Consider the following 19414-nt stretch of genomic DNA (forward strand, 5'->3'; position numbering starts at 1 on the left):
ATTAAATATAATTTAAATCTAACAAAATAAAATAAATCTTATTAAATAAATTAATCCTATTTAAAGCTAAATACTTACCTGTAAAATAAACCCTAATATAGCTACAATATAAATAATAATTACATTGTAGCTATTTTAGGATTAATATTTATTTTACAGGCAACTTTGTATTTATTTTAACCAGGTACAATAGCTATTAAATAGTTAATAACTATTTAATAGCTACATAGTTAAAATAATTACAAAATTACCAGTAAAATAAATCCTAACCTAAGTTACAATTAAACCTAACACTACACTATCAATAAATTAATTAAATAAACTACCTACAATTATCTACAATTAAATCAACTAAACTAAATTACAAAAAACCCCCCACTAAATTACAAAAAAAAAAGATTACAAGAATTTTAAACTAATTACACCTACTCTAAGCCCCCTAAAAAAATAACAAAGCCCCCCAAAATAAAAAAATGCCCTACCCTATTCTAAAATAAAAAGTTCAGCTCTTTTACCTTAACAGCCCTTAAAAGGGCCTTTTGCGGGGCATGCCCCAAAGAAAACAGCTCTTTTGCCTGTAAAAAAACATACAATACCCCCCCAACATTACAACCCACCACCCACATACCCCTAATCTAACCCAAACCCCCCTTAAAAAACCTAACACTAAGCCCCTGAAGATCTCCCTACCTTATCTTCACCACGCCGGGTATCACCGATCCGTCCAGAAGAGGCTCCGAAGTCTTCATCCTATCCGGCAAGAAGAGGTCCAGAAGAGGCTCCGAAGTCTTCATCCTATCCGGCAAGAAGAGGACATCCGGACCAGCAAACATCTTCATCCAAGCGGCATCTTCTATCTTCATCCATCCGACGAGGAGCGGCTCCATCTTCAAGACCTCCGGCGCGGAACATCCTCTTCTCCCGACGACTAGACAATGAATGAAGGTTCCTTTAAGGGACGTCATCCAAGATGGCGTCCCTCGAATTCCGATTGGCTGATAGGATTCTATCAGCCAATCGGAATTAAGGTAGGAAAAATCTGATTGGCTGATTGAATCAGTTAATCAGATTCAAGTTCAATCCGATTGGCTGATTGGATCAGCCAATCAGATTGAGCTCGCATTCTATTGGCTGATCGGAACAGCCAATAGAATGCAAGCTCAATCTGATTGGCTGATTGGATCAGCCAATAATATTTTTCCTACCTTAATTCTGATTGGCTGATAGAATCCTATCAGCCAATCGGAATTCGAGGGACGCCATCTTGGATGACGTCCCTTAAAGGAACCTTCATTCGTCGTCTAGTCGTCGGGAGAAGAGGATGTTCCGCGCCGGAGGTCTTGAAGATGGAGCCGCTCCTCGCCGGATAGATGAAGATAAAAGATGCCGCTTGGATGAAGATGTTTGCCGGTCCGGATGTCCTCTTCTTGCCGGATAGGATGAAGACTTCGGAGCCTCTTCTGGACGGATAGGTGATACCCGGCATGGTGAAGATAAGGTAGGGAGATCTTCAGGGGCTTAGTGTTAGGTTTTTTAAGGGGGGTTTGGGTTAGATTAGGGGTATGTGGGTGGTGGGTTGTAATGTTGAGGGGGGGTATTGTATGTTTTTTACAGGCAAAAGAGCTGAATTCTTTGGGGCATGCCCCCGCAAAAAGGTAGGGCATTTTTTTATTTTGGGGGGCTTTGTTATTTTTTTAGGAGGCTTAGAGTAGGTGTAATTAGTTTAAAATTCTTGTAATCTTTTTTTATTTTTTGTAATTTAGTGGTTTTTTTTTTGTAATTTAGTGTTTGTTTGTTTTTGTAATTTAGTTTAGTTGATTTAATTGTAGATAATTGTAGGTAGTTTATTTAATTAATTTATTGATAGTGTAGTGTTAGGTTTAATTGTAACTTAGGTTAGGATTTATTTTACTGGTAATTTTGTAATTATTTTAACTATGTAGCTATTAAATAGTTATTAACTATTTAATAGCTATTGTACCTGGTTAAAATAAATACAAAGTTGCCTGTAAAATAAATATTAATCCTAAAATAGCTACAAAGTAATTATTATTTATATTGTAGCTATATTAGGGTTTATTTTACAGGTAAGTATTTAGCTATAAATAGGAATAATTTATTTAATAAGATTTATTTTATTTCGTTAGATTTAAATTATATTTAACTTAGGGGGGTGTTAGGGTTAGGGTTAGACTTAGCTTTAGGGGTTAATACATTTATTATAGTAGCGGTGAGGTCCGGTTGGCAGATTAGGGGTTAATACTTGAAGTTAGGTGTCAGCGATGTTAGGGAGGGCAGATTAGGGGTTAATACTATTTATTATAGGGTTTTTGAGGCAGGAGTGAGGCGGTTTAGGGGTTAATACATTTATTATAGTGGCGGCGAGGTCCAGTTGGCAGATTAGGGGTTAATAAGTGTAGGTATGTAGCGGCGACGTTGGGGGGGGGCAGATTAGGGGTTAATAAATATTATATAGGTGTCGGCGATGTTAGGGGCAGCAGATTAGGGGTACATAGCTATAATGTAGGTTGCGGCGGTGTCCGGAGCGGAAGATTAGGGGTTAAAAGTGTAATGCAGGGGTCAGTGATAGCGGGGACGGCAGATTAGGGGTTAATAAGTGTAAGGTTAGGGGTGTTTAGACTCGGGGTTCATCTTAGGGTGTTAGGTGCAGACTTAGGAAGTGTTTCCCCATAGGAAACAATGGGGCAGCTCAAACTGCCCCATTGTTTCCTATGGGGGAATCGTGCACGAGCACGTTTTTGAAGCTGGCCGCGTCCGTAAGCAACGCTGGTATTGAGGGTTGAAGTGGCGGTAAATATGCCTGTATGCTCCCTTTTTGGAGCCTAACGCAGCCCTTCAGAGAACTCTCAATACCAGCGTTATTTAAAAGGTGCATGGGAAAAAAACCATGCGTAGCTAACGCACCCCTTCTAACGCAAAACTCTAAATCTAGGTGTATGTAAACACGACCAGCAGAAGAAATTACGCTCACAGTGGGAGGCGGAAGAGATAAAGCTGTAAAACGTTAGTTTTCAAATGTTCTTTTTAAGTATTGTACAGAGACAGAGATAGGAAAGGGCAGCGTTTGAGTGATAAGATAACACAATCTGATCTTGCTGCAAGCATAGCCTATTTTTATGGGCTGTGGTTTCAAATACCAAATTCATCTATTTATTTTGCAAAAAGGAGAATAAATTAACACTTTTTCATACATTTTTTTACGCTGCAGCTGGTATATGTCATGGGGAACAAATTCAGGGTAAAAAAATTACAGTTAACTGTCCCTTTAATATATAATGCTGACTAGACTAGCATTGAGATCAGGATTGATGCAAAAATGTCACTACTTTTACAGTATTCTTTGTATTTGTTTGAAACACAAAATAAACAGTTGTTTAATGAATAATAAACAAATGAATGCTTGTGACAACAAAAATATGTTGGTTCTTTCAAGTAATTAAAATTGTTATTAGAAAGACAGGAAATGCTTTTCTGTAGGTGGGAAAGGTTTCAGATGTACAATTTTAGACTATTTAGTAGCAATCCAGCAATATCCTTGTAAGTTGATTGATTAAAGGGATACTAAACCCAATTTTTTTCTGTCATGATTCAGATAGAGCATGCAATTTTAAATCAACTTTCTAGTTTACTCATATAATCAATTTTTCTTTGTATCCTTGCTATCTTTATTTGAAAAGCAAGAATTTAAAGCTTACGAGCCAGCACATTTTTGGTTCAGAACCCTGAATAGAGCTTGATTATTGGTGGCTACATTTAGCCACCAATCAGCAAGTGCTTCCCAGGTGCTGAACCAAAAATGGATATATTTGTATCTATTATTTATCAATTTACTAAATTCCCTACCATATGAACTATCGAATGTCTGAATAGTATTTGTTGAAACGAATGTTACATTTGAAATTTCAAATGTGGATATTCGATCTTATTATGAACATTCAAAAACAAAAGTAACCATCGAAAACCAGAAATAACGGATGGTAATGGATTTTCATTCTTATCAATACTTGATTGTCCAAAATGAATGTTCATAGGACTTTTCATTATACCAAACGAATTACACTTTCTGCACATTTGCCCATCTCTATCTGTGATGCCATAAAATGAATTTATTTAGAAGATTTATGTTTCTGGAAAGCTATTTGGCATCTATTTATCAAGCCGTCAACCACAAATACGCTGGAATTCTGCAGCGTATTTGTGGCGATCCTGATTCCCCTTAGTTATCAAACTCTACAGACCGGCAAAAGTAGAATTTAGTGAAGTAACATACGATCCGCCGGACTCAGTCCGATACAGATCGATGCTTACGTCACTACAGATGTTCCGAACGCAAATTTGGCACAATCTGACTACTTTTGCTAGTTAACAAATGTCTACCAGGTACGCTCGCCACTCTTCTGGCCCAGCGTACCTGGAGGCGGCGGATGCCATAGGAATCAATGGGAGTCTGAAAGCAGCAAAAGCTTATGTTCGCTGCTGCCCGATATCCCATTGATTCCTATGGGAACGTTTACACCTAACACCCTAACATGTACCCCGAGTCTAAACACCCCTAATCTGCCCCCCCTACACCGCCGCCACCTACATTATACTTATTAACCCCTAATCTGCCCCCCCTACACCTCCGCCACCTACATTATACTTATCAACCCCTAATCTGCCCCCCTACACCTCCGCCACGTACATTACACTTATTAACCCCTAATCTGCCCCCCTACTCCACCGCCACCTACCTACATTTATTAACCCCTAATCTGCCGCCCCCAACATCGTGGCCACTATATTAAATTTATTAACCCCTAAACCTAAGTCTAACCTTAACCCTAACACCTCCTAACTTAAATATAATTTAAATAAATCTAAATAAATATTCCTAGCATTAAATAAATTATTCCTATTTAAAACTAAATACTTACCTGTAAAATAAACCTTAAACTAGCTACAATATAACTAATAGTTACATTATAGCTATCTTAGGGTTTATTTTTATTTTACAGGCAAGTTTGTATTTATTTTAACTAGGTACAATAGTTATTAAATAGTTATTAACTATTTAATAACTTCCTAGTTAAAATAAATACAAATATACCTGTAAAATAAAAACCTAACCTGCATTACAATTACACCTAACACTACACTATAATTAAATTAATTCCCTAAACTAAATACAATTAAATAAAATTATCTAAAGTACAAAAAAACAAAATACTAAATTACAGAAAATAATAAACAAATTACAAGATTATTAAACTAATTACGCCTAATCTAATCCCCCTAACAAAATAAAAAAGCCCCCCAAAATAAAAAAAGCCCTACCCTACACTAAATTATAAATAGCCCTTAAAAGGGCCTTTTGCGGGGCATTGCTCAAAAGTAATCAGCTCTTTTACCTGTAAAAAACAAATTACAAACCCCCCCAACATTAAAACCCACCACCCACACAACCAACCCTACTCTAAAACCCACCCAATACCCCCTTAAAAAAACCTAACACTAACCCCTTGAAGATCACCCTACCATGAGAAGTCTTCACCAAACCGGGCCGAAGTCCTCAACGAAGCCGGCAGAAGTGGTCCTCCAGACGGGCAGAAGTGTTCCTCCAGATGGGCAGAAGTCTTCATCCAGACGGCATCTTCTATCTTCATCCATCCGGCGCGGAGCGGCTCCATCTTCAAGACATCCAACGCGGAGCATCCTCTTCTGACGACGTCTTCTTCAACAATGACGGTTCCTTTAAGTGACGTCATCCAAGATGGCGTCCCTTCAATTCCGATTGGCTGATAGAATTCTATCAGCCAATCGGAATTAAGGTAGGAAAAATCCTATTGGATGATGCAATCAGCCAATAGAATGCGAGCTCAATCCTATTGGCTGATTGGATCAGTCAATAGGATTGAACTTCAATCCTATTGGCTGATTGCATCAGCCAATAGGAGTTTTCCTACCTTAATTCCGATTGGCTGATTCTATGAATTCTATGATTGGCTGATTCTATGAATTCTATCAGCCAATCGGAATTGAAGGGACGCCATCTTGGATGACGTCCCGTAAAGGAACCGTCATTGTTGAAGAAGACGTCGTCAAAAGAGGATGCTTCGGGTCGGATGTCTTGAAGATGGAGCCGCTCCGTGCCGGATGGATGAAGATAGAAGATGCAGTCTGGATGAAGAGTTCTGCCCATCTGGAGGAACACTTCTGCCCGTCTGGAGGACCACTTCTGCCGGCTTCGTTGAGGACTTCGGCCCGGTTGGATGAAGACTTCTCATGGTAGGGTGATCTTCAAGGGGTTAGTGTTAGGTTTTTTAAGGGGGGATTGGGTGGGTTTTAGAGTAGGGTTGGTTGTGTGGGTGGTGGGTTTTAATGTTGGGGGGGTTTGTAATTTTTTTTTACAGGTAAAAGAGCTGATTACTTTGGGGCAATGCCCCCGCAAAAGGCCCTTTTAAGGGCAATTTGTAATTTAGTGTAGGGTAGGGCTTTTTTTTTTTAATTTTGGGGGGCTTTTTTATTTTGTTAGGGGGATTAGATTAGGTGTAATTAGTTTAAAAATCTTGTAATTTGTTTATTATTTTCTGTAATTTAGTGTTTGGGTTTTTTTGTACTTTAGATAATTTTATTTAATTGTATTTAATTGTATTTAGTTTAGGGAATTAATTTAATTATAGTGTAGTGTTAGGTGTAATTGTAACGTAGGCTAGGTTTTATTTTACAGGTATATTTGTATTTATTTTAACTAGGAAGTTATTAAATAGTTAATAACTATTTAATAACTATTGTACCTAGTTAAAATAAATACAAACTTGCCTGTAAAATAAAAATAAACCCTAAGCTAGCTACAATGTAACTATTAGTTATATTGTAGCTAGCTTAGGGTTTATTTTATAGGTATTTAGTTTTAAATAGGAATAATTTATTTAAAGCTAGGAATATTTATTTAGATTTATTTAAATTATATTTCAGTTAGGGGGTGTTAGGGTTAGGGTTAGACTTAGGTTTAGGGGTTAATAAATTTAATATAGTGGCGGCGACGTTGGGGGCGGCAGATTAGGGGTTAATAAATGTAGGTAGGTGGCGGCGGTGTAGGGGGAGCAGATTAGGGGTTAATAAGTGTAATGTAGGTGGCGGCGGTGTAGGGGGGGCAGATTAGGGGTTAATAAGTATAATGTAGGTGGCGGCGGTGTAGGGGGGCAGATTAGGGGTTAATAAGTATAATGTAGGTGGTGGCGGTGTAGGGGGGGCAGATTATGGGTTAATAAGTATAATGTAGGTGGCGGTGGGCTCCGGGGGCGGCGGTTTAGGGGTTAAACACTTTATTTTGTTGTGGCGGGGTCCGTGAGCGGGGGTTTAGTGGTTAATACATTTATTAGAGTTGCGGTGGGCTCAGGGAGCGGCGGTATAGGGGGTAAACAGTATAGTATAGTGTGGGTGTTTAGTGACAGGGTATCAAGAAAGCTGGGAAAAAGCCGAAGAGCAGTGAGATTGATGACTGTTAGCTAACAACAGTCTGCTGCTCATCGTACCGTACTTGGTGCGCAGCTTTTTTGATAATTTTGGAGAACGTATTCAGGTCTGCGGCAGCGATGTTAGGCAATCTTAGGCGAGCGTATTGGTGCCGTTGAATGCAAGTAAGTTAATTAATCACAAGAGACTATTCTTCATCCTTTGTTCGGATACACAGGTCTATGGGAAGGCCACTTTACTGTCTGGATGTAGTTAGCAGAACAAAGTCTATCCAGAAAACTGATAGTTTGTTTATCATTCCAAAGGGTCTACATCAAGGTCACGCTCCTACAAAGGCCACTATAGCCAGCTGGCTAGCTGAAGCAATTTGAAGGGCTTACAAACAGAAAAATCAACCTATTCCAGTTGGGCTCAGGGGCGTTCTACAATGGCAGTTGTGACACCCCTGGAAATATGCCAAGCAGCTGTCTTGAGTTCTCCACATACCTTAATTTCACTCTATACATTGGATATGTGATAGTCCTAGTTGGCTAAGTTTGGCCATAAAGTTTAATCTTCTAATGTAGTTTCCTGAATAAAATCCTTTTGTGGGGGGGCGGAGCCAACAGCCTAGGTGATCGGACGTGTATTTTCTGAGCTCCTAGACCATGTCTAATTAAAGTTATTATTTGAAGACCCAGAATGAACTAAATCCCTGTTTTTATATTTGTCAGCCGACTTATAAAAGAAAGACACTCTGCTTGAGCCAACTTGCGATACTAACTCTGAGTTTGAAACCTATGTTATAGTGGGAGCTGACGCATGGTGAGTGGCTGGATGCTTGGGCCTACCTCCGCTATTACTTATCTACAGCCCTGAGCTTGAAATCACTCTCAAAATGGAGGAGTCTATGGAGCTACTTGTTGCCTTATTACAAGGCCTAGCTCGGCAAGTTACAAACCACTTTATGGATCTTGAAGACACGCTAAGTGCCGCAATGCGAGGAGAGATCAGAAGCGTGCACGGGGACACATGGAAAGATCTCGCTCCGGCAGATTCCCTGAAACTATGTGGTCAATTGCCGTTAGGTAATTTTGATAATAAAGATCAAGCTTACCCTCTACGAGACCAATATTACATACCGTCAGCTGATTCCATTGCACTCACCGCGAGTAATGCAGAAACTCCGGACAGGTTGTCTCAGAAGGAAGTGCTAGCGCGGCCATCAGTCTCCATACTGCATAGTATGTGCCTCGAGCTGGGACCTGCTACTGCAATCACACAGAGAAAGTTGCTTGGTAATGTTTGTTTATCGAGGGGGCTACTTGCAAGCATCGATCCGATGTCAATTACACTGCATAAACGGGGAATTGGCTAAATGAGCCGGAATAAAAATAAGCTCTAATTTACATTATTGGGGACAAGGCACTATGAACTGTAAATATCGCTATGAATGCCACTAAGGTGGCGAAATTCTTGGGTCTAATTCCTTTTAGTAGTACGGCTACTACGATACTCATATTACAACCAGATGGCAACAGGGACATCTGTTGAGCTTCTTTTCTTTTTATATAATACTGTGTGTTCTGTCAATGTTTAATTAAAAAAAAGTATGCACAGTACATAGGTCTCTGCCTAACTAGGGCTGTTAAAGTAGCTCGCAATATTATGCTCACTGAAGGTGTGGATTTCGGATACACAGTATGGACTGTTGCTAAATTTACATAGGGTCAAGTAATGATATAAATCAATAAGGTCCTCACACGCTGTGACATAGCCCACTACTATCCGGTTACCATTGGAGTAGTTGGCCTAAGAGCGGGAACAGAGCAAAGAAAATTTTGATTTAACACAGTGAACACTGGTCTATACATCCACGGATCAGAGTCCTGGTATTTGCATGGGACTATGTTTGAAGTTTGCCAGCGCTTGCTGTTCATCTTAAATCTACATGTATAACAGTATTGCTCTCCTTTACCATAATATTTAGAGCATTGTTTTAATGAGAAGTGGTCTGTAACGTAAGCTATTTCAATACTATTTTTTCTGCACAGGTTATATCATGTTCTTTAGTGTCTGTTCTTACTATGTTTAACTACTATAAGTTTCCTAATGTCGCCAATTGTGTGTGCTACACTGATAGCTGATGTTAGCTCTATTGACACAAGCATATTATATCGATATACCTTGGTTTTACATTATATCCTTTAGACGTTTGGCTCCTATGATGCCCATACACCACTCCATACTGATATGACTGTACTGTATGTTGCCTGCCCTGGATATTACACATATATAATGTCACTCTAATGTGTCCACCTCTCACATTACCTCCTCTAGAGATCTAACATATAATATATGTATTTCACATTACATTGGGGTGTCAACACTACATTATCTTTTTAGGCTATATAGTTCTTGTTATATGTATATGTAACATCACACTAATTGGTATATATTTCACATATGTGCATATGCTATACAGTAAGGTTTTTTAATCCTCAGTAGACATTATCCATCATAACCCTGAGATTACATTTCTGGCTGCAAACAATCAGCCCAACGATTACAGTAGTTACTTGGTCGCACTGAATACTTGGTAATACTTGTTCTCATATTTTGCCCCAACTCATATACACGAGCTATGGAACTATACATATTTTTGCTCAGCAACCATATGTGACTGATAAGCACTGTCACTATATAGAAGAGGACAGCTAGTCCATTATATTTGCGAAGAGATCTCAATGCTTATACTCTCAATTTTTATACTCAGGAATTCGGTGGACCAAGAGTATCTATCAGCCTGACAACCTAGCTGGCTCCGCCCTCCTCCCCCCTTTAACTTACTTTGAGTGGCTTTTGCCCGCTGCTTTCCCCCTTCCCAAAACCCATGAAGCCAACCCCCGCCTTGCCTTAATATTTTTCACATAAATATTCTAATCTGTGATCTCTCAGTGCAACGCAGGGATCATTTCTTAATTCTCATCTTATGCAAAAATACAAAACTTAAGTCCCAGTTTAGATAATCCAAATTCCTTGTTAACACATTAAATAAAGGGGTTTGAACGGCCCCTTCTGTTTACTTTCATTGCCTTGTCAACCTTAGTCCTCTTCCATATCTCTAGCCAATATGAGTGCATCACTCTGATAATAATTATTATCATGCTCTATTTTTAAACTCATTAATATATATTAGGCTGGCATAATTTGTGTTAGTTGACGTGGCAGTATTTGTGTAATAGTACTGTATACCTATCATTTGACATTGTTTGTGGATTTATCTCCTTTTGTTACAATTGTTTACATATAAAGTTCAGCTACTTGGCTATTGTTCACCCCTATTCTTTGTGAACAAATCAGCGGTATTTATCCGCTGTCGTTATTATATTGTCATAAGTTGCTCCTATACCTTTTCCTTATTTATCTAGAATCTGATGACGGTTTATTACATATTTCATAACCTGTTTAACTACCGTATCTATCAGATAGGAGCAACATATTATGTTTTCCTATATTATGTATAGTTTTAGATAATAAATACACTTTTATATTATGTTTAGTCTACCACTCTATCGGATGTATAAGTTATTCAGGGTGCTTGAATTACTGAAAGACTCTTTTTTGTGTTATGACATAGGAAACGAAATAGAAAAGAGGTAAACTCAGAATGTAAAAGTTGTATTTCGTATTTACAGCCAATGTTTTATTAATAACATATGTGCTATGTATTATAGCAAGACGCTGAATGTATACTGTTTGATGTTCTGTATATTTGATATTACCTCAATAAAAAACTTTGATTATAAAAAAAAAAATCCTTTTGTGATTTTGCAGTATTTCTTTGTCTTTCTGCTTATTTTTCCCACCGAATATTTTTTACTGGTTTAATACTGGGTAATACTTACCAGGCTCCCCCTTATCTTTTGTCCACCTTTTAACGGCACATCACTAGAAAGAGGAAGGGTTCAAGGCTAAAGTTTACCTTTATAGGTAACCAGAGGAGTGGTAAATTCTGTTTATGCCCCTTGGGAAAGGGCTTCTAACAGGTAGTTATTACCAAGGGGGATGATCAAGATGTAGAAATTGCTTGTATTTGTCTGTTAATTTCTAGTTTTCATGACAAATCATTCGTCCCCATCAAATTCCTTTGACTGTGCACATATCCAATAACATGTGATTTCTGTTTTATGTGCAAATATATAAATATAGTACTGTACAAAAGTCTTAGGCCACCTGTCATGTTCCGATGTATATGCGCTCAGGACACAGACCCTCGGGGCAGTGGTAGGGAATTGGAGACACTGTCCCCTGACCCGGGGAAGAGTATACGGGACGTGGATAGATGATATTCTGTGATTCATAGTTGCAAGAAGTTATTGTAGAATTTATGGAGAGTGAAACATATGTATACAATATATTATGTCTTCAATGGAAACATAAATTGATACTGTGACATATAGTTAATAGGAGTAGCTGCAGGATTCATTAGTGAAAATATAGCAATGTAAGATGTTCAGGCTTCAGAGTAAACTGGTAGAAGATTCACTCAAAGATGCAAAGGTTTGTTGCAGGTTCACAGTACATAATATTATATAGAGCTTTATGTCAGTAATAAGCAGAGCAGCACAGGTGATAGACAAGTTGCAAGTTTAAGGCATTAAATACTGTTTGAGCATATATTGAAGAATCACAGGAAAGCTGTTTAACTGAATACATAGATGCAGAGTTCTGAATATATTAACATATTTGGAGGAGGATATTTCAGCTATGACAACTTGTTATAAAGTTCTGAGTAAGATGCTGTTGTAGTAATTAGAGAGTGATTATAACTAAATGCATACTTGTAATTTAAAATAAGTTCAGAGTTTGTTAAGTAGCAGTGTCCAGGAAACAAAATGGATTTACATGGATACTTGTGATTAGATGATTTTAAGCATAGCTAAAAGGAAAGGCTGTAGTTTGAATATGCTGGTAAACTCCATGCTGGAACAGTCACAGACCTCTGTTCTGGAACAAAACTTTAAAGCTTATGCAAAGCACATTAGGCCTGAGATGGTTTAAAAAGAGGCTGAGGTAATCAGGTGCATAAATGATTAATTAATTAGGCAGGTAAGTTGAATGCAGATACTCCCCAAACAGTAACAGTATGATTGTCAGTAGCAGGGAAAGCAGTCTTAAAGGGATATTGATATCAGGCAGGCATATGTTACAGAACCCCCTCCTTAAAGACGACCTCTGGGTGCCCAACGCAATCTAAATGGAGAGAGAACAACAATGACATGGATAGCCAGTAGTAGCTGTATGAAGGTAGTGAGTCCAATCCGAAATCAAGAAAGGAGGGTTGGAGATCTCTTGAAAAAGCAAAATGACAATGTGAAGGCCATGGATTTCAGGTATCAAAAGATCTTGAAAATGATGAGAGCAAAACTTGAAGTCATCTTTCTTGTAATCATCATGAGAATGCTTGAACATAACATACAATGAGCTTCCAACCACGGAATCATCCTGAGGATTGATAGGCGAATGTACTTCATGACAGATGACCATGTACACAGCCAATGAAAAGGCACCCAGTCCTAGACATATGAATAGGCTTTCCTCAACTTCAGAAATAGAGATGCAGCATTCTGGATTGTAAACCAGATTATCCACTTTTGGATCAAACATTTGAGTACCCTCAGAATTAACCTCTTGGTTGAGGATTAGATATACTCCAAAAGAAAAAGCTATAGCCACTTCTAACCCAATAGCAGGGAGTGATAGGAGTGTAGAGTGCAAGATTTGACCAGTTCTTGCCGTCTTCTGGTTCAATATCAAATGTGTCCTTACTGGATTTAGAATCAAGAGTGTCCTCACTAGGATCAGGTATATGAATACCTATTATGGGGCCAGGTTCAAGAATGTCCTCACTAAGATCAGGTAAAGGAATGCCCACACCAGGGCAAGGTTCAGGAATACCCACATCAGGGCAAGGTTCAGGAATATCCTCAGTAGGATCAGGTACAGGAATGTCCACTCCATGGCATGGTTCAGGAATGCCCACACCAGGGCAAGGTTCAAGGACAGAAGAACTGAGGACAGGTGTGCCAACGTCAAGGCTTTGTTCGTAGACAAGAGGCTTGAAGACTGGTATGCCCTCATAAGGGTTAGACATATAAGTGTCCAAATTTGGGACAGTTGCTGAGATACTTGTACTGGGATCAGGTTCAACTATAGAAAAATGTACTGAAATATGCCACTCTCAGGTAGATGTGGAGGAATTCAAGATTCTAACTGAGAAGTTTTCTGGGTTTCAGCAGGCATACTTATTTGAGTTTGAATTTCAGGGCTAAATTCTCCAGGGACTACCTCTGGAAAACTGAAACAAAATGATATTTTGCTTCTAGCAAAGGGTTTACAGACATTGAGGCAGCATGATAGGGATGTAAGGAATCAGCAGTTGAAAGCAGTGTTTGTAATTGTAGAGTTTGAGAAGAGAAACCATTAAGTGCTGTAAAACAGACTGATGGCGACTAGAGACAACATTCAGCTTGGTGTGGGGAGTATCATGAGGCAAGAGAGGATCTGGCACAACAGGAACTGAAACAGGAGATTCAGGCTGAGTTTCATCTTTACACTTCTGAGTTTCTGTAGGCAGAAAGATTTTCTTTTTCTTCTTTTTTTAGAGAGCTTAAATAACTGATATTTCTTCCCAATGTGAGGCTTCTTAGGATGGCGCCACTGTGGCCTGGAGTACCTTATATCAGTCTGAGAGCAGAAATCCTCTTCATCACTGGATGTATAATTCTGAAGTAAAAAATTTGCATAGTTCTTGAGTGGACCATTTCTCCAAACAGCAGTCTGTAAACCCGATGTCTATTCTTCCAGCTCTGAATCTGTCCAATCTACAGAATCCCTGGGAATATCAGAAATAGGAAGATCAGTATTTCCATGAGAGGTTTCATGATTGGAGCTGTCTGCAGCATCTATATTGTAAATATAGCATCCCAGGATGCTATATTATTATAGCATACTATTATAGCCAATAGTTTGAGGTTTTATCTGATTTTGTGGTGAATTAAAGTTGCGATCATAACCAGTCTAATGCCAGTTCAGCTGGATCTGTGAAGTCATCCTCCTCATTGACATATTCAGACTCAGAGTCAATATCATCAGGATGGGAATCACAGATAGGAGGAGTAGATGGTATTCTGGAACAGCAGTCCTGTCTCTTTAAATCTTTAAAGATCTGAAATTTTTCTGCTGAATCTATGAATACATTCTCAACAGTTACATAGTCAGATTCAGAATCAGTTTTACCAAAATGGAAATCACAAACATGAGGAGTAGACGAAATTCTAGAAAAGTGGTTCTGTCTCTTTAAATATCTGATTTTTTTCTGCTGAATCTATAGATACATTCTCTTCATTTTGATAGTCAGATTCAGAATCAGTTTCACCAAAATGGAAATCACGAACATGAGGAGTAGAGGATACTCTAGAATGGGAGTACTGTGTCTTTAAATTTTTAAAAGTATGACAATCTTCTGTTTTTCCTTTAGGGATAGCTTGGGTCTAAGAAAAGGTGTAATTTTTTATTTTTCTTCATGGGTCGGACCATCCACTACTGCTGCGGAGTCCTTTTTTAGGCAATACCTTTCTGACATGTTCAGATGTATATGCGCTCAGGACATAGACCCTCGGGGCAGTGGTAGGGAATTGGAGACACCGACCTGTGACCCGGGGAAGAGTATCCTGGACGTGGATAGATGATATTATGTGATTCATAGTTGCAAGAAGTTATTGTAGAATTCATGGAGAGTGAAACATATGTATACAATATATTCTGGCTTCAATGGAAACATAAATTGATACTGTGACTTATAGTTAATAGGAGTAGCTGCAGGATTCATGAGTGAAACCAAACCAAATGCATACTTGTAATTTAGAATAAGTTCAGAGTTTGTTAAGTTGCAGTGTCCAAGAAACAAAATGGATTTATATGGATACTTGCGATTAGATGATTTTAAGCATATCTAAAAGGAAAGGCTGTAGTTTGAATATGCTGGTAAAATCCATGCTGGAACAGTCACAGACCTCTGTTCTGGAACAAAACTTTAAAGCTAATGCAATGCACATTAGGCCTGAGATGGTTTAAAAAGAGACTGAGGGAATCAGGTGCATGAATGATTAATTAATTAGGCAGTTAAGTTGAATGCAGATACTTCCCAAACCGTATGATTGTCAGTAGCAGGAAAGGCAGTCTTAAAGGGATAGTGATATCAGGCAGGCATACATTACACCACCATTAGATTTGTTGTTTTGGAAAATACAGGATATTTGTATGCAGTATTAAAAAAAAACCTGAAAAAAATAGAAAAAAAGTGCTTCTATAGGCTAAAGTGGCAAGTATTTAGTGTGACCTACCCTTACACTTGAGCAATAGCAGGAACCTGGCTCTTGTAAACCTAAATGGAATGGAACCCTAATGAATGCCATAGTTAACACCTGTATTTATCCTACTATTTTATGTAAAAATGACTGCTGTGAAAAAGGTCTATTGCATCAGGTTTGTGCAAGACATGCTTGAGCACAAGCATGCTACATACACATGTGGTTTGAGTTTAATGCATTGCTAATAAGACCAACTTTCAATCACATCATTCCATTAAAAATTTCAAATATCACAGAATTTGACAGACATAAAATCATATTTTTGCATCAGTAAGGCCACTCTCAAAGGGAGATCAGCAAAAAAACGGGATACTCAAGATGTGGTATTCAATCTGTTATAAAGAAATTTGACAAATCAGGAGAGGTCAATGACAAAAAAAGGACTGGAAGGCCAACGTTCAAAATCTGATGAGAGGTTTCTCAGAGTTTCTTCTTTGAAAGAACGGAAGAAGTTCAGCAAGGACCTGGCTCAGCATCTGGCAGCTTCATCGGGATGCCAAGTTGACCCTTCTACAGTCCGAAGAAGCTTTATCAGGAATGGTCTTTGTAGAGAAACAACGTGAAAAGGCTAAGATATGCTAAAACTCACAAAGATTGGAATGAAGATCAGTGGAAAAGAGTATTATGGAGTGACGAATCCAAGTTTGAAATTTTGGGTCCAATCATCAATAATATGTGAGAAGAAGAGTTAAAGAGAGATGGAAGAATGAGTGCTTGTAGCCTTCAGTGAAAAATGGTGGAGGGTCTGTCCTCGTTTGGGGTTGAATTTCTGCCACCACAGTCCAGACCTGAATATTATATAGGTAATATGGGATCACCTGGACAGAGAAATAAATCAAAGACAACCTAAATCTAAAGAAGATCTCTGGGAAGTGTTGAAAGAAACCTGGTATAATATACCAGAAGATTACTTCAGAAAACTTCAAAACAGTCTCCCCAAAAGAGTTCAAGATGTGCTTAGTGCCAAGGGAGGTCACACTAAATACCGACTTTTGCCTGACAAAGCTATTTTGTTCTAAAGATTGTGTGTGAGGGCGTTTATATTTTGAGTCATTAAATAGTCATTAAACTTTTGCTAAAACAACAAAGCTGGTGGTGGCCTAAGACTTTTGCACAGTACAGTATATATATAAATAAAAGCATTACAAAATCATATTGTCCATATCACCCATATGCAGCAATCCATAAAAACAGGAGTGAACGGACTAGGTCTTACGCGCTTCGGCTATGCCTTACTCATAGACCCTAGTCCTCCACTCTCACATTAGCATATTTATAGGCTGTGCTCTAATGCCCACCACCCCCACACAGTGCAAAATTATCCACCTACTTAAAGGGACATAACCATAGTCTATTTAACAATGTCAAAGCCCATAAGTAAAGTATATCGCATTACCCATATGCCCAAAGCACTAACTGTGGGTTCACAGGAAGTGCAGTATAGATAACAGATGACAATATAAACAGGTTAGATGACCTTGCTCTCTAGGGAGCTTACAATCCAAACTTGTTTTTTCCATGCAAAGGGTGAGTTGGTTCTGGAATGCTTATGTATGTTAAGAATGGTGAGTGCCTTAAGGAGTATAGGTGGCAAACGTTTCTGGATAGGTAGATTAGGAGTGGAGGTTTAATGCTATAGAAATTGGGGAGTCTGACGATGGAGAGTGAAAGATAAGCTGTGAAAATATTTGGAGACATTCTGAGCAACACACACTGGCAACTTTATAGAGATGCTGATGGTTCTGTGTGCCCCTAAAGATGCTGGGTGCCCTTTTGTGTTGCTTTAACCAAAACAGGAAGAGAGGTAATAAGAGAGGTAATTCATGGTGAATAGGAATTGTATATAAAATAAAGCCAGGTATAGGATGAAGTTCATCACTAATACCACCTTACACCATCTATATTTAACTTTATGGTTGACTTTGTTAGCAGACCAAATATGTTCTAGAACCACCAGTCTTTGTTAGGCTTTTGTATGTGACATAACCTATGCTGATATTTAACCTTCCAGTTAATCATTTGTCAAGAGGATTATTAAAATAAGTACTATTTAAAGAGAAAAGGGGGCATTTAGAGTGGATTGAAACTGGTCCATCTACTGCTAAATATTTTTTCAAGCATTCAGTCGAGTTTTATAAACAAAATGCAAACTGATAAATACCTAGTTCTAGAAATGGGAGCATCCTGAGCCATTGATTGAACAATAAACACAAATGCTTTAGCAGGGATAAATGCATAGGACTAGATACTATACTTGATCCAACCTATAGCGATTATGTTTTGCAAGTGATCAGGTAGAAAATGTTAATAGCATCTATAAAATGTTATGGTAGTCACTAAACTATAATAGCAACATTATCTCCCCTACATAAACCACCCACCACACTCCAACATATAAAGGCCTCATTAAAAACTACATAACCATAATAACTGTTCAAACATTTTCTATCTTTTTCCCTTTCTGGCCAATAGAAATAGGGACTGTTAGGGTTATTTAGGTTTTTATAATTAAAATATTTATTTTCATTTGTTGGTGGGGTTTAGTGGTGAGAGGGTGTCTTTAGGTGAGGGCTATTGAGGTGGGGAAACATATAGTGAGGGTCTTTTAGGTGTTTGGAAAATGTTGTGGTAGTGTGGTAGTAGGACGATTGGAGGGCTGAGTCAGTGGGTCAATTTGGGTAAGAACAATGTTGATTGAGGGGCAGTAGTACTTTTAGTGGGAGGAGTTGTGGGGTGATTGGTGAGTGTGGCTGGGTAAGTTAATTTTAATTGATATGGGAAGAGCTTCATGTTAAACATATTGTGGTCGGGGGTTGCAGTTTGGGTTACTGGACACTAATAAGCTCATTAGAAGCTGGCTATTGCAAATAGATATAAGAAGCTGCTATTAGTTTAAATGTATTAGTAAAATGTAGCCTGCCACTAAATAATATCTATTTTCATGTGATTTGGCACTAAAATGGAGCGGATATGAAAAACAATCTGCGGTGCTACATTTTTTTTCGCAGCAGCTCTGTTTAAACAGTTAGCGTAGCATTTAGCTGTGATACTTAAGGTAATTGTTTAAGTTAAGTATTTAAACAATATAGATCATACATTTTAAATAAAATACTGGATGTGACGGACACCGGCTACCCTGACTGGGTAGCTCTGCCAAGAGGGTACTTCCTATACCTGGAACCTGTAGCTGTAGAGCTGGAAGAAGTGATTATAGCAGAGCCCACCCAAATAACCATACAAAACCAGTAATCAGGTGGAATCAGAATATACTTTATTGTGAAAACACACACACTTATCAGACCCCCAGATCTCCCGTCATTCTCACCCATCCAGACAGGCTTGCATCCACATAGTGTCCATAGTCTTATAGAGTCCCATTGATATAGAGGTGGTGGTTTTGGGGTGATCCCGGGGAAGCGGCGGCACTTCCAGGGTGTTGTTGGAAAGCCCTTGGCCTCCAGATGCTACAGTCCAAAAAGCTACATGATCCATGGCTGGGGGCTGGAGCAGCAGCTGATCAA

The sequence above is a fragment of the Bombina bombina genome, chromosome 2 (genome assembly GCF_027579735.1).
Source record: "Bombina bombina isolate aBomBom1 chromosome 2, aBomBom1.pri, whole genome shotgun sequence".
Lineage (NCBI taxonomy): Eukaryota > Metazoa > Chordata > Amphibia > Anura > Bombinatoridae > Bombina > Bombina bombina.